We start from the raw sequence: 17,864 nt of genomic DNA, 5'->3' as shown, positions 1-17,864 counted from the left end.
CCTTTCCAGTAATGAATAGACATAGACAACGAATATATAATGAATAAAGAATTATTTGAATGGAATTTGTGCTATTCATATGACTGAGTTTATATCTATTGTGTATGGTATTAATGAATAAAGAGAAATCTAGGCCATATGCATGAAATACACATCTTTCTATAGACCAACAAAAGCTAACGTGAAGGAACAGTTATAACTGATTTTGAATATAGCTAAGTGTGTTTAGTCAAGATTTGTGGAGAAAATACCTATGTAGTAATACGTTATTTACTTTGTTGAATAATCATGTATAAAATGCATATTTTTATGTATTAGGTAACATATATCCATTATATATAATATAGGATTATCTGTGTGCACACTGATTGCTATAGATGTTTTGTGTGTTTTCTATGGCTGAAATTGGCTAGGAAATTGATGCAATACATTGATATCTCTAAAAAATCCATTTGTCTGGAGACATGCCAACTTCATAAATAATAAACTGATCAATTGAAATGATGTGGAAATCTGAAACTAAAAAACAGTGGAGGTATTGTTTTCAATCCTACTCACTGCTAAGGGAAACAATTACTAAAATGTTTGCAAAGCCATTTGTAGATTGAGAACAAAAACCAAAAAAGTTTTTCCACTTTTGAGTATACATTTGAAGAAGTAATGTGTAATAGAGGCAAATACTTTTGAAAAATATTAACTACTTGAATATAAAAGATTATATTTTCTTAAACTATCATAAATCCTTTTCTAAAGGATTTATATATTTTTTCAGGCCACATTTACAATAGCTGGAAAATTCCACTTGGCCATGAGTTAAAAAAATAACTACTTAAGTTTCTCAAGGGAAACTGCAAGAGTTTTGTTTTGCTTTGTTTTTTCCTTCTTGTTCATTCCAACCAATATTATGCTCTCAGTATCTCTGAAACTTTTCTTAAAGATTTACAGTCCTCTGGCTACAATGTCAATGTCAGAGTTCAGATTATAGCAAGGTAGACAAATTTCTCTTTAACAAAAACTATCAAACTTTGGGAAAGAGAGATTAAAAGATTACATATAAACTTAAACAATCTAGCGACTGCCAGAAAATACTAAAATACTGTTCTCTGCCCTACTTTAGTTCTCTTTTATTCATAAGGGGAACGTGCAAAGTGCACAGAGTTTTGTATGCCATAGTGAAAACAATTATCAAAATCCTGAATAACATCACTAAAGCAGTTGATCTGTTCACTAGAGAAATAATCAAAATTGGAAAGACCATGGATCAAGAGCTAGGAGCACAAGATACCTTCTTGAACTCAAGAGGTGGCACATATGCAATTCTCAGAGAAAACCATTTTACTTATGTCCCTAGAGATCCTTCTTGAATATTTAAAGAAAAAAAATCTGAAAAATAAATGAACTGTTAAACAACCCCTATCTAGAACCAAGATTTTTTTCTGGAAAGTCAAGGTTAAGAATTCTTCATGTACTTTTTTTTTTTTTTTGAGATACCCTCCAGAGTTCTGCTTAACTTTAATTATTTCTATTTTTTTTTTAAGATTTATTTATTTGAGAGAGAGAGCCAGTGCATGCACATGAGAGAGAGAGAGAGAGCAGGGATGGGGGGGAAGGGAAGACAGAGAGAGAATCTCCAGCAGACTCCCTGCTTGGCACAGAGCCCAACAAGGGGTTCTGACACAGGGCTCTATCCCATGACCCTGAGATCATGACCTGAGCTGAATCCAAGAGTCAGACCCTTCACTGAGCCACCCAGGTGCCCCTTAATTATTTTCTTTACTGTAATTCTTCATTCACTTGGGTTCTTCTATATTGCTCAAGCTGGAAATTTTTTCTTGAACAGCTGTAGAAGTGGCTCTCGGGTCTTTTTCCTAAAACTACCAAAAGTGCAGAGGTCTACCCCTAACTCAGATATTGCCATGAAATTTAATAAAAATTTTGGTTATCGCTGCAATGCACCCAAGAAGATAAGCCTTCAAGGCCACTGTACAACTACAGCTGAAAAGAGAGCCACATTGTGATTATGACTGTCTTCTAACTCTAGGCAGTCTGTAATTCCCCTTATTCATTTCAAAGTTCAAATAACTGTGCCAATCTTTAATCTATTTAATGACTTAGGAGCAACCTATATCATTTGCTATTTCCCTAGCTACAACATAGGAGAATGAGGATCGGTGTTTTAGTACCTGTTCCATTTCCCTATTATTACTGTATTAATATCTGCTTGTCTTTGGGTACAATTTGGAGACTATAAGATTAAATATAAACAGGAAAATCTTTAGTATTTACTATGCAGCAGCCCCCACTTAATTTCTTTTATAACATTCTCAATCTAGACTTTGTTCTACTTTTCAGACATTAACGAACACAATTTATGTTTCCTAATTTTGATTTACTGACAGAAAGCTGAGGCCTAGATTTAATACTTAATAACTTTCTTCTTATTCCTTTGCTGAAACCAGTTTTATTCACTTCCTACGTGACTTCATTATCCTTGGTCTTAAAAGACCAGACAAACACAGTTTTAACCTTTAGTCCTCCTTCAAACATTGACACCGTGCTTTAAAAAAAAGAAAGAAAAAAATAATGATGATATTAGTAATAGCTAACATTTATGTAATACTTAGTACATGCCAGGCCCTATGCTAAGTATGCTATACATATTGATTCATATAACCTACACAGCAACTGTCTGAAGTTGGTAAAATTATCTCTGTTTTATGGATGGGGAAAGACAGTGAGCTGTTAAGTAACATGTTCAAGGTTACATAGCTAGTAAGTGGCAAATTTAAAAAGTGAACCTTTTTTGTAAGTAATTTCACATTTATAAGTAGACATTTGATATGATTCCAAAATCAACCACACATTTACTGCTTGAGCACAGTGCTGAAGTATTGGTATTCTAAAATAAAAGACTTAATTCTATTAGCACATAAAGGTGTGTTTTACTATGAGATGCATATATATCATAGATGTCATAAAACTTATATTTTATTTACACCCCACCAATATTTTAGATACATGCTAGTATGCTACTAAGATACACGTCACTCATATGAAAAGTGAAAATAATATTACTGGTCTGGCTCATAGGGTCCTATGAATATAAAGGAGATTTAAAAAGTTACAGTCATTAAGTTATTATACAACTGAGTTGTATCAAGAAAATAGGTAAAATAATACAACAGTAGTTAAACCTTCAACTTTGGAAATACCAGTGACCCTATTCCTGACGGTTTTCCAGGAGTTGACAGTTCCCTGTACATAGAATATATTTTCTAATGTAATTTTGAGAATGGAACTATTTCCCCAAAACACCCACTTATAAAATATGTAGACAAAATATTAACTGAATTCATATGGGACCAATGAACCCAACAATTTACTAATTAAAATCGACAAGTGAGCTCCATTCCCTGATGATATCTTACTGTTAAATACTTACTTGCCTCTTAATTACTAGTATTAGGATTAATACTAGTCTTTTGTTTGTTTGAAGATTTTATTTATCTGATAGAGAGAGGACAAGCAGCGGGAGTAGCAGAGGGAGAAGGAGAAGCAAGCTCCCCACTGGGCAGGGAGCTCGATGCAGGACTCCATCACAGGACGCTGGCTGGGATCATGACCCGAGCTGAAGGCAGCTGCTTAACCGACTGAGCCACCCAGGCACCCCAGATTAATACTATTCTTTAAAAAAATCCCAAATTACTGCTCATTGCTTATTATCTAAATCCTGGATATTTTTCAGATAGTTACAGAACCAACCATGCTAAAACAATGAATCATCACTGATAAGTATTAATGACATATTTAACCACTGAAAGAAAAAAAAATCAGTTCAAAGACCATAAAGAAAACAAGAAAATATAGCAATACCCTCTTCCTATTTACCCCCTTTTGCCACTCCCTTTTTCCTGATTTAGGTACGCTAGGGTTCCTACCAAACATGGAACTTAGTAGTACTTTAATGTGTCTAATATGACCCAAATCATTTTTCTCAATCCACCACTACTCCATGAAATTCCTCATTCTGCTTGCATCCAAAGCTGTCATTTCACAAAAACAAGAAAAAAGGAATAACACTGAACCATCATCTAAAGGAAAATGTAACCCTAACAAAAAGAATGCAACAAGAAGAAAACACAAGGGGAAATGTGAAAACACATGATAGAAAATATAAGAGATCTGAAATAATTGATAGATGAGCTCTGATTGGTTTTTGACTAATGGTTTCAGCAATAAGAACATGGTGTCTAGGGGCGCCTGGGTGGTTCATTCGGTGAAGCACCTGCCTTCGGCTCAGGTCATGATTCCAGGGTCCTGGGATGGAGTCCTGCCCTGCTTAGGGCTCCCTGCTCAGTGGGGAGCCTGCTTCTCCCTATCCCTGTGCCCCTTCCACTGCTTGTTCTTTCTCCTCTAATTAAAAAAAAAGAAAAGAAAAAATTAGAACATGGTGTCTAAGCAACATAGTCTCCTTGGTTTTGCCACATAGTTTACAAATTCTGAGGAGGTAATGGCAATGGCTACTAAACCTGCAGGCTGCCTCATTCAGGGTTCTAGCAGCTCTAGGGGTTGTAGTTTCTGCTCCCTCAATTTTACCTCTGAGATGAACTGAATCATACAATTCTTATTCTTTCTGTATTAGGATTATTCATTCACATCTTTTATATCTTTAGAGTACTTCTCACCAGTATAGGAGAATTCTTCTCCCCTATTGAAAGTGGGCTTGGCCATGTGATCTGCTTTTAGTCAATGGAATATGGGTGGGTGGAAGTGACAGAATGGCAGCTCAAGTTCAAGGTCTAAAGAGATATCAGGTGTTTACACTCATGCCCAAAAAGAATGTTGAGACACTGCAAACAGGCCTGAATCCAAACTGCGGCTGAAACCAAGCTCAGCTCTGAAGCAATCTGAAGAAGTTTCTCGGCCTTGATCAGCCAAACTACAGTCGACTTGCAGGTTTTGGTGAACATAACAATAAGCATGCTGTTTTTTTCATAAACTATTACGATTTGACAACAGTACAATCTATTTGAAGATTAATGAAAGTTGCTACAATTGTACCATGTGGTTGTAATGATCTTATCATTTGACTTGACAACGAATTCTATTCTAAGACACATTTTTAGGATATTTAGGACTGTTAGGTTTCGAGTCATGTTTTTATCTTTCGTGAGTTTTCTATATAAATTCTCCATGATACAAACATTTATTCCAGGAATAAATATTTTATAGAATGGTAAAGATGCTGAAAATATATAAAATATTCAATATTTTCTTTCTATAATACTTTGTGTAATTTTGGTATAAAATTTCAGAAATATTTTATGAGGATTCATATCCTATCATTGATCCTTCATGGATCTGCACTTGGCCACACTAGCCTGAAAATCTGAAGATTTTCCAGATCTTCAAAAGTATCATGCTAATTTCCCCATCAGGACTTCCACTAAAGTATTCCTCTACCTTAAATATCTTCCCATTCATTTACCCAGATATAATCTGGTTACCCTTGAAATCTCCATTCAACTACATCCTTGATTAAGCTTTCCCTAATGTATCCAGACTAGATCAGTCCTCCTTTTATATGCTCTTATAGCCCCCTTATATAAGCTTTAAATTGTTTTGTCTGATTTTCTATTTCCCCACTCACCTGTAGCTCTAAAAGGAATGTATATCTTATTTAAACACCCACACGTTGAAACTGGGAAGAAAGAGATTAGAGAAACAATTGCAGAATGAAATAGAATAAACCTTTTGTTACGCCCCTGAAGAAATCTGGTATTTCATCTACTTGTCTAAGAACTTCGAATCCTATCCTTCGAAATCCTGAATCTTTTGAATCCTACTCTTCAGAATACCAACCAGTTCTTCTCTCCTGTATATCAGATATTTTACATTTCTGTTACTGAACTCAAACAATGTATAAATATTAATTAGATTATGGTAAGTCTTACTGGTTAACAACTTACATTATGTTCTCTTTAAATGGAAATATTTTTGTTGAGAAAACTTCATGCATGATTTCTTTTTGTACTCTACAACTTCAAACAACAAATCTTGGGTAATTTATATAATAGCAGTCCTGCTTACCATGCATATGTCACAATATAATTCTCAACAAGACAAATATGTGTGATTACATTCACTAAGTAACACTGAAGAGCTCCAAATCATTCACTGTGAAAGCTTTAACTGCTTAAGTAAAATTAGTTTGGCTTTTCATTTAGTTCCTACTTCCTTTCATTCAGAGATTTAGCTTTCAATGCTTGGGAGGAAAAGAAATTTTTGCCTTATTCAAGTTCAGAAACCAGAGGGATCAGGGAAGCCTTGGATATTGAGCTTAATAATTGATCTCTAACGTTTTTGTGTGAAATTAGGAATTTTAATATAGAGAGGGTCAAAGAGAAATGACTAACTTTATTTAAAATTATGAATGACATCAGATTGAAGTAAAATCATTATAACATTGAGCTTACTTTTTCATCTATGCCCTATCTAGTTCTTAAAAATAGGGTTTCATAATATAAGGATATAAAGTAATAGGTGGCTAAAGTGTGATAACAATTTTTTGAATACTTACTACACACTTCACTATGTATTCTATGTGTATATTTTAATCCTCACAAATCTCTCCAGATAGATATTGTTAACATTTTACCAGATAGGAAATTCTGACCTGAGGAATTGAATAACTGAAGTTCACACACCTGTCAACTGAAAAAACAGAATTATAGCAGAGACTGTGTGATTTAAAATCCTACTACCAGGGGCGCCTGGGTGGCACAGCGGTTAAGCGTCTGCCTTCGGCTCAGGGCGTGATCCCGGCGTTATGGGATCGAGCCCCACATCAGGCTCCTCCGCTATGAGCCTGCTTCTTCCACTCCCACTCCCCCTGCTTGTGTTCCCTCTCTCGCTGGCTGTCTCTATCTCTGTCAAATAAATAAATAAAATCTTTAAAAAAAAATAATCCTACTACCAGGAGAGAAGATTAGCAGATAAAGCTAGGATAAAGCTTCTGGTATATGCCAGGCCATAATAACCTGTATATTTGCCAGAAGTGGATGACAGATTTGGCTTATATTTTTCGAGAACGAAGCATGGAAAGTTATACTATTTACAGATTTTTCTTTTTTGATAGAGTCCAACCTGAACAAATACAAATTGATTAACTTACATTTGCCTTTTTTTTTTCCCTAAGATTTTGTTTATTCATTCACTTGAAAGAGAGAAAGAGACCACATGCATGTGCCAGGGAGGGGGAGAGGGAGAAAGAGGATCTCAAGCGGACTGTGCTGAGCACAGAGCCCAACGCAGGGCTTGATCTCACAACCCCAAGATGATAACCTGAGACAAAATCAAGCATAGGATGCTTAACCAACTGAGTCACCCAGGTGCCCCCTCAACATTTGCTTTTTTTTTTTTTTTTTAATTTTTTTTATTGTGTTAGTCACCATACAATACATCCCTGGTTTTTGATGTAAAGTTCGATGATTCATTAGTTACGTATAACACCCAGGGCACCATGCAATACGTGCCCTCCTTACTACCCATCACCAGCTTTTAAAATGCTCCAGAAAGGGACAAATAATTGGTAGTCAATTATCTATGAAAAATTTAACCTGAAAGAACTTACATTTTTCTCAGTGGATTTGGCCTTGCTCTATAATTTAAGCATCAGTAATATTAATTCATTTTCCTAAGCACTTTATTTTTAATGTTAATAAAACAGCATATTCAGATAGGTGCTCTTCACAAATAAGAAAGCTAAAGGTCACAGAATTAAAATATGAAACTGAATCCAGTTTTGCCTAACTCCTAACACATGCTTTTACTACAATACAGCTCTAGCCAAAATGCTGAAACAGTGCTTTGTATGTTTCTATAGCTTGTTTTACTTTGAACTATAGTTAATATATACTCATGTATCTTGCCTATTTGGCTTAATAGGGATAAACTATCTAGGTTTATATTCACATAATTTAATGTGATTCTAAAATAAAATTGATAATACTTAATAAATGAAGAAATAAAACATACAAATAGATGAATTTGCGTTAGATTCTGAGTTATTACTACCAATGATACTTCTGCTTGCGTAAGGGTAGGGTCTTGTTAGAAGCCCAGGGTGGGAGGACTAGACTGGAGACCTTGAATCCTTTCCTTCCCTTTCTTCTCACTACATCAGTATTGGTTTTCAAGAAAGAAACTTTAATATATGCATTCCTTCTCTATAGCATTTATTAAAAATTTATTTCATCTAAAAAAAGTTAAATGGCACATTTTACTTTATTCTCACTCAAAAATAGAGATCACTTATAGAAATTTAATTCAATACTGGAGGCATACAAATAAAACTTATTTCTAGTAAGTTCTGTGGTAGGTAAATGGATTATATGGACTTCCCAAGAGAGATCTTTTGCTTTAGTAATATTAAAATTGAAAAGTTTGCTTAAGACATGCAAACAACTGCTCATTTCAAGTAAATGATAATCCTTCCCCTACAATTCTAGAATTCTTTATCTGTACCTCTTTTAAAACCTTATCGTTAAATCTCTATTCACTTTCTGTTCCTCTCCCATCTGTGAGACACTGGAGATTTAGCTAATGTCTTTCAATATCATGGTTCCTGATGTATTTAAAAATATTTTTAAATTTTCAATTATTTTAGATTAGATGATGTATGCATGAATATGTACACAAATAGATTAATTAAGCACAATGCTCTAGAGATATTTAAAATGATTTGGTATAATTCCTGATTATCAAAGACTTCTATCTGGCACAAAGTACAAGAAATCCATGTGCTAGCTGCAAATTAATTTCAGAGCAAGATTGGTTTTATTTAATTTAATGGGCATGTGATATGTATCTCCATCAGTGTGCACAAACTGATAGAATCCTCAAAGATAAATGTGAACCTGGCCTGGGCTTGGCAGACAAAATTTCCATTTTAGATATCAAGATCATTGAATAAAGATGTGTACATAGTAGGTAAACAAGGATATAAGTGTTGCTATGTATCAAGAAAGTTTAAAACGTAATTCTTCATTTAAATTAAAGTTTTAAATTTAATTCTTCTTTAAAACTTTTTGTTTACAAGGACCACTTTATGGCACAACTTTTAAAGTAAAAAAAAAAAAAAAAAAAAAAAAAGTTTTCTTGTATACTTACTTACCACCAACTGAACTTATCCTGAAATTTATGAGGGCTTAATACAAGCAGTAGAGTCTTGAAGAAGGGATGCAAAAACAAGCAAACAAATAAAAACAAGACCAAAAATACTCCAAAAAACAAAACAAAACAAACAAAAAACCCACAAAACCAGAACAGGGTAAAGAACAAACAATAACACTAATGATATCATAACAGTAAGTCAGTCACATGCAAAAAAACCAGCTATTAAATTGGTTTCAGACTTTGCCTCTACAATATTAAATTCAACAGTAAAATGAATTGTTAATTAGTTGATATGAAAATATTATGAACTAGTAACTTAAATCCAGCTATTTTTTTCCCTTCATAAAGAACACAGAAAATTTCTCAAATATATAAAGGGTTAGAAATAGTGACCTATTCATTGCATAAGACAAAATTATCACCTATATTCTATAGCCATCTTACAAGAGACAAAAATTAAGAATTCAAGCTTGGTAGGGAACAGTGTATTTTAACATCCTAGTCAAGGACCATCCAGCTTAACCCTACAAATGCATTACAAAGAATTGAAAAGAAGGCAAAGGTGAGAAGCTCTCAATGTGAATCCTGGATAACTCTGTGATTTTGGACAAATCAATGTTCTCAGATTGCATAAATACACACATATGCACATATATAATTTGAAAAATTAATTATCTTCATTCCTCACTGATAAAAATTACCTAGCAGCAGTAACATAAGTTTGTGCTTCTCTTTCCAGGATATATGCATTAAAACAACAGTTAAGCTCTCCCTTCTACAGGAATAAAGAATTTATATTTATATTTATATAGTATATTTCATTAATTAAAAAGTGTCATTCCTTATGACAAAGATTAATCCTATTTACCCAGAAAATAATTTCTCTTTGCTAAAGGAAATAACTCTTTTACCTAAATGCAGTGCCCAGACCCTGGCCCTTTCTTCTACTCAAGTGCAAAATTTTTCTCCATCTCCCATCAAGAACCAGTTAAAGCTTGCCCTCCAGTGTATCATCATCTCCTCTTTGGGCTAACTGCTCAGAAAACGTTGTTTTGTCTTACGTTTTCTTCTCTTGTTGTGGTCTCTGTTCTAACAGTATGACATTCTCTGCCCTTCACTAATTTTTTATTTGCCTATTCTATACAGTACTGCTAATGACTTTAGCCATTACTAGTGTTCCATAACTCACATTTAGCTTATTCTATAAACGGCAAATCATATTATAGTCATAGTTCTAGATTTACTTATGTGTGTTAGTAATATACAATTTTAGGCCTTATATATCTTTAGTATATATTCTAAATAAGCTTCAGTGTCATTGAGTTAAAGAGCAAGGGATGCAATGATGAATTTGTAGCAACACAAAACATTATCTCAACAAGCTAGACATGTTCACTAATACGAAAGGTTTAGGTTTAGGTTTGTTGTTCAATGCTTAGAATAATTGGTCCTTAAGACCCTAATCTAACAAATATAATCTAAAAATATGTATACCAATACCAGGGTAGACAACAGAAACCCAACTTATTAGTTAACACTGAGGTACTGAATGGTCACAAAAATGGGAATACTAAAAAGCACGCCATTAGTATTGAAAGAGATCGTGTTATATGAAGCCTGAAACACACTGAAAACTTTATATCAGTTATTTTTTCTTGTCTAGTTACAGTAAAAATCCAAATATAGTTTCTTTTAATTTCTGTTGCCCATTAACTATGTTTAATATGCACTGAATACTGCAATTTCAATGCAGTTGAAAATGTTTTCAGTATTTATTGGAATATTTCAATATTTATTAAATAGTCTTCTTTGGGCTATCTTATCTTCTCTGGATATCATTACTTTTCCCCTCTCTATTAATAGTTTTTATGGCCTAATTTTGTCTTGCTTCTAGACTTACTTGGCCTTAAGCTAGATTCTGATAACTTGATCAGGAGAAATCCATAAGCTTTTCCTACATCTCACTATAAAAGGTTGGGAGTTCAGAATTTACCAAATTTCCCTGTTAAATGTTTGTTCCCTAGTTTAACTGTCAAAGGTCAGTAAATCTTATTTCCCTCATACTTAATTTTTGGGGAGTTGCTTCACTGTTTCACTCAAGAATTAAAAACAGGTATTTTTATAGAATATTAAATGGCCCATAAATATGATAGAATCTGAACTAGTATTTTTTTAATGATGGATATAAATTTTTTTGCACATGACATACCTATGGCAGTAAATTTAGCAAAGTTTATTTGGTTTATGTATTCATCTTTTTTTTCTTTTAAAGATTTTATTTATTTATTTGACACAGAGAGAGACAGCCAGCAAGAGAGGGAACAAAAGCAGGGGGAGTGGGAGAGGAAGAAGCAGGCTCCCAGTGGAAGAGCCTGACGTGGGGCTCGATCCCAGAACTCCAGGATCACGCCCTGAGCCGAAGGCAGACGCTTAACGACTGAGCCACCCGGGCGCCACCCAGGTGCCCAGATGTATTCATCTTTAATTCAAGTAGTAAATTAAGACAGATATGCGCTTTAATTTCTGTTATTCAATCACCATAGGAACTGACACCCGGATTGCACTTCCCTCACAAGCAAGTTTGAGGCGTCTATTTTATCTTAAATTAGGAAGCATATGCATTTCTGAAGAATAAAATGGCAATATAAAGTGGACATGTAAATTATGAAATTCCCTTTCAATTCTTATTAAAGTAATTTTGAATTTTCTGTTGATTCTACAGATCTAAACTAATCCAGGATATTGTTTCTGAACATTTCCACAATATACTGTCACTGAATACATTTGCAAGAGCTTAGTGAAATTTTAAAATTATATAACATGTAATTTCAATAAAGTTAACCACTTATTATTAATTGTATGTAATAGAAGTAAAACAGGAGACAAAATGACATGACCAATTTGAAGCCTTTCTTCTTCCAGAGCACTTAAATATGTTCAAGTTACAACCTTGCTATGAACCACAGTTTAAACAAGAAGTAATGTATTGGGGGCAGAAGCCCATAAAGGGATGTTGTGAGGGGTGGCTGGATGGCTCAGTTGATTCAGCATCCAACTCTTGATTTTGGCCTGGGTAATGATCTCAGCGTCCTGAGATGGAGCCTTGGGTAGGGCTCCACACTCAGCAGGGAGTCTACTGGAGATTCTCTCCCTCTACTCCTCCTGTGAGTAGGGGAACACACACTCACACATACTCTCTCTCAAATAAATAAATCTTAAAAAAATAATAAAGGGATGTTGTGAGATACAATTCAGAACTCCTTTCCTAAATATGTTTAAAAACTATGCAAATTATGAAATCCTATGTGCAAATATATCTTAGTATTGACTAAAACTGAGGGCCTACATCATTCACTGGGAAGCAGGAGACCCAGCCAGCCCCAGCACTGCTGTTGCTGGCTCTTCATCTCCTATCTCCCTGAATGGAGTTATGAAAGAATGAAAAAAATGAAGACAAGGACTATCACTTGCAGCATGGTCAAATAGCTTCTACTGGACCCCAGTCTTGTACATAACTATAAATTCCAGACAAACTAGAAAAAAATGCAATGACTTCAAAGCAACGGATAGTGATCAAATGCAGGTATGTTCTAGAGCTGAGTTGACACTTGTTAAAAAAGAATACTGTCATGCAAGTTATGTGTTTTTTTCCTGGCTTTCAGTCTGAAGGCAGGCCAACATTTTCAATGTGTGACTTTCCAACCTTAAAAACCAAAAATATATTTCAAAACAACTGTACTTCTAAAAACCAAGGCAAGAATCGTGGAAAGGAGAGAGCCACAGAGAAGGAGCCCTAAATCCTGAATACAAACAGTACCTGAATGTCTGGATGGTTTCTAAACCATACATGCATGGTGCAGACTTAAAGTGGCTTTCAATGAATGCTGAAACAAGTAAACTGGGATTTGAGATGTAATAAAATGTTTGAAATTTAAATCTAACCAAATTGCCTATTAAAAAAAAAAAATCCCCACCATTCATAAGAATATAATTAAATGCAAATTATATAATACTACCTTCAAAATGAGAGGAATATAATTAAAATTAATTAGGTATGAGAAACCAGAAAAAAATGCTACTCATTCTTACAGGAAAAATTATCAATAGACTTTAACCCTGAGTTATCCATTGTTGGAACTATTATAGAAAGACTTTAAAAGAGCTAATATATGTGTGTATATATGTGTATGCACACACACACACGATGTAATTAAGGAGAAACACTCATAATGTTTCATAATCTCATCATAAAAAAATAAAAAGATAAAACCTTGATGAAAATTCCAGAAAAATATCTAAATAAAATATTTTTTGGAAAAGAAGAATGGAAATGTTGGAGGAAAGAAAATCAGTGATCTTGATGATAGATCAATAGAAAAAAATTCAGTCTGAAGAAGACCAAGAAAAATGGGGGGAAAAAAATAAGAGCTGCAGGAATCTGTGGAACTTATCAAAAGTATAAAGTATAATTTGAGCCCAAGAAGTACTGACAAGAGAATAGAGCAGGAAAAAAATTTAAGAAATAATAGTAAAAAACTTCCCAAATGTGTTGAATATATGATTTTACACAAACAAGAGGCTTAGTAAATCCCAAACAGGAAAAACACAAATAAAACTAAACCCCAGCACAGAAAAGTTGTGAAAAATCAAAGAGAAATTTTTTAAATTAGCTATAGAAAGTGGCATATCATACACAGGAAAAGAGTAATTCATCTTGCCAAAGACTTCAAATGAACAGCCGGGGAGGCAAGAGGAAGGTGCAAAAATATCATTAAGCGGATAAAAGAAAAAGAAAAAAAAGGTAAACAGAATTATGTTCAGATATGAGAATAAGGAACTTTGTCAAGAGCACTGCACCTGTAAATGTTAAAGGAATTTCTTCTAGTTGGAAAAATAAATAAATAAAGTATCAGAGGGGGATAAAAATGAACTATCAAGGAGAAATGAAGAACAGCATATATATTAATATAAAATAAATTTTTCTCCTGGTTTAGCTAAAATACACACAACTATTTAAAGCAAAAACTATAATGCTATCTTTTGGGCTTATAACATCCATAGCATGAGAAAACATGTAGAATGATGAGGTTGTGGTAAATGGATCCATGTAGTTGCAAGTTTTCTATATAGCATATGAAGTACTACAACTTTATACAGACTGCTAAAATTTAATCCTAGAGCAACTACTGAAAAAAGTATCAATGGGTAACTTAAAATGGAATTCTTAAATTCATTCACATAGTAAGAAAACTAGAAAATAAGGATAAGGGGAAGGAGAGGGTACATACAGAAATTGCCTAATGGCAAACCTAAAACAAATATCAATAACTATATAGGATGTTTATGGATTTAAAAAATTCTAATTAAAAGGCAAAGATTATAAGAATCAATAAAAGCAGGACCCAACTCTATGCTATATGTGTCATGAAATTTAAAGCTCAGACAGGTTGAGGGCAAGTGGACAGAAATGACATATAATACAAACCCTCAGCATAAAGCTGGATTAGCTACTTTAATAAGATAAAGTAGACATCAAGAAAAGTTTATTGCCAGAGATAAAGCAGGCTATTTAACAAGGATACAAGACTCAATTCATCAGGAATATAGAACAATCATAAATGTGTATGACCTGACAACCAACCTTTAAAACATGGTGTGAAAACTACAAAATTAAAGAATTAGATAATTCCATGATCACAGAATATTTTAATACTTCCTTTGAACAACTGATTGAACCACTAGACCAAAACAAAACAAAAAACAAAAAACCATAAGACAAAAACCTTGATCTAATAATTATAGAACACTACACATGAAAATGTCAGAATACCCACTCTGTGCTCATATTTTATTCACCAAAATGGACCATAAACTGGGCCTGAAGTCTGAATCAACAGAATTGAAATGAGGGGAAATAAATTATCTGATCACAAAGTAATTAAATTAGATATCAATAACCACAACATATCTAGGAAAACCGAAAATATTTTCAATTAAACAACACACTTATAATCCAGATCTGGGGAACGGAGATCAAAGGAGAAATCACAGAATAGTTCGAACTAAGCAATATACAAAATACAGCATACAAAAATTTGGAGAAACTAAAACATTTATTAGAAGGAAATTTTACCTCTAAGCGCTCACTAAACCAAAATTTTTAAAGGTCTTAATTAATGACCCAAGAATCTGCATTAAAACAAATTTTAGAAATAATCGCGCAGAGTAAACTAAAAGTCAAAATTAAAAAATTTGAAGAGAAAAGTGGAAAACACAACACAGAAAGCCAGCAAACAAGGCAGAAAATGAATAAAGCAGAAAGCTGTATTTTTGATTTGGAAAATCGGAGAGCTAGCGACAAGGCTGCAGCAGATGCGTTCTCCCGACCCCCACCCCCACCCAAGCAGGAGACTGGAGCAGCTGGCTGCCCAGTGGCCTGCTCCCGGCCGCACGCCAGCTGGTCGGGGTCGGCTCGGTACTAGCGCTCCACGTCCCCCGGACCCTGCCATAGGGCTTACCTTAGCAAGTGGAACCAGTCTGTCGGGACACCATTTTCATTCGCCAGGATATTGAATGGAATCCACCCGGAAGACGTTCCCACCCGGTGGGGTCTCCTGGTGAATGCCTCGAGGCAGAGTGTAGTTTCTGGACCCTTCGAGGCACAGCCACACCCTGGCGGGTGCGAGCACCAAACGAGCCGACTGAAATGCTGCGGAGGCCTGGAGAGCTGCTGGAGCTGGCCTGTCCGAGGAGTTCACACAGCTGGCACAGGTGGGCTCTCTGGGGAGCAGGGAACGGTCAGTGTCTTCCCCGTCGGTATGGGGAGCCCGCTGGGAGGAGGCCTGGCAAGCTCACGGGAGCCCAAACGCTGGGCAACAGGAGGCAGCCATGTTCTGAGAGGCTCACCGCCAAGTTGCTTTTGGCTTTTTGCATGCTTGGCCTCAGCAAAGGAGACGGAATGGGACTCGAGGCTGAAGGACGCGGGCTGGGGCCTTTCAAGGCCCCGGGTGTGCAAGATGGCAGAGCTGTGGCTGAGGCGGGAGCTGAGGCGTGGCTGAGGCGGGAGCTGAGGCATGGCTGCGAGGCTTAGGCCACTTCAGCGGTGAGGATGTGGCTGGCTGCTCGGACCGGAAGTAGTCACTTGCGGTATTTTCACGCTAGCTCTGACTGAGGCATCACCTTTGGTGGTTATCTTCCCGCATGCCTGGTTCGCTGTGGTCCGCTGCAGAGGCTTGTGCCTGGTTTGTTCTGTAACCGTGTCAAAGCTCTGGAGGCTGGTTTTTATGATAGTGGGCTCGGGAATCTTCCAGAAGACATTATCATCCCAGCAGAACTTGCGCCTAATCTCCAGGTTGCGGTAGTTAGAGCCCGGGTTAATCAGTGGCTTCTCCTGCTCCAGGAGCTGCTGGAAGAGCATAAAGTAACGTAATTGCCAACAGGTGCTGGCGAAGTAATCGATCTGCTCTATCTCACGCTCCAAATGCAGATCTTTGGTTTCCATTTCAATCTCTTTGTGCTTCCCTCACTCTCCACTAGAAGTAGAAAAGGAATTATCAAAAACATTCTAACAAAACAAAAACAAAAACTTTTGATCAGATCCTAAACTTTCAGTCCTAAAGTTTTTTCAGATAAAGTAGAGGAACATGGAACTCTATCGTCTTTTGAGACTTGCTAACTCAAAGATGTTATCCTGACAATGAAATTAGAAAGAGAAATTGCTGACAAATATTCATCATGAACATAGACACAGAAGTCTTTCACAGTATTATCAAACTGGATCCAAAAATATATGAGGAAAATGCATTATAAACAAATAGATTCAATTCCATGAATGGAAGGATATTTGAACTTGTTTAAATTAATCAGTGCAATTCATATTAATGGAATAAAGGACACAAAACATACTATTTCAATAGACGGAGAAAAAGAATTTAACAAAATTCACTCCTTATTCTTAAAAAAAAAAAAATCTCAGCAAACAGGAGAGAAAGACACCTCCTTAATTTGATAAAAGACATCCAGGAGAAACATAAAGGTAATATGTTTAATGTTGAAATATTTAATGCTTTTCCTCTAAGATTACAAAGGAGACAATAAGGTCTGTTATCACACTTGTTTAACATTGTCCTCAAGCATTTATACTTGATTCATGTGCCTAAAAACTAAGCAGTTTAAATACTAGTGTAGATCATATGTCCACCACTATAATCAAGATGCAAAACCATCCTACAGTTGTCCTTGTTTTGATTTCTAATTTGATTTGATTATGGTCAGAAAACACGTTCTGTATGATTTCAATTCTTATCAATGTGCCAAAGTTTGTTTTGCAGTCTAGGATATGATTTATCTTCCTGACTGCTCCAAGGCCCCTTGAAAAAAATGCACTTTTTTATGTTAAGTGGGATATTATATTTATATAAAACATATTCTTTTAGTTTACGGCATTGTTCAGATTGTTTATGTCTTTGTTGATTTTCTGAGCATTCCTTTAGTTTTCAAGGGGGATAGGTAGGTTGAAATCCCCAGCTACAACTTCAGATTTGTCTCTTTCTCCTTTCAGCACTATCGGTTTTTGCTTTGTGCAATTTAAGTCTCTGTTATTTGGTGTGTATACATTTAGAATCATTGTCTTCTTTTACTTTTGGATCTTTTATCATTATGTATTTGAGGGGAGGAGACTGTGTTTC

At 35.2% G+C, this 17,864-nt stretch overlaps 1 long non-coding RNA gene across 1 annotated transcript in view; it reads right to left on the bottom strand.

The window, feature by feature from the left end:
- Positions 1–16,505, bottom strand: part of LOC148108575 (uncharacterized) — a 273,205-nt gene extending 256,700 nt beyond the window's left edge. The window contains exon 1 of the long non-coding RNA XR_015727547.1: positions 15,696–16,505. This is a non-coding gene — a long non-coding RNA (uncharacterized LOC148108575). The remainder of the gene's footprint in view (positions 1–15,695) is intronic.
- Between the last annotated feature and the right edge of the window lie 1,359 nt (positions 16,506–17,864).

The sequence above is a fragment of the Ursus americanus genome, chromosome 18 (assembly GCF_024610735.1).
Source record: "Ursus americanus isolate L20-20 chromosome 18, mUrsAme1.1.p, whole genome shotgun sequence".
Lineage (NCBI taxonomy): Eukaryota > Metazoa > Chordata > Mammalia > Carnivora > Ursidae > Ursus > Ursus americanus.
This window is presented reverse-complemented; position numbering and strand designations above follow the sequence as displayed.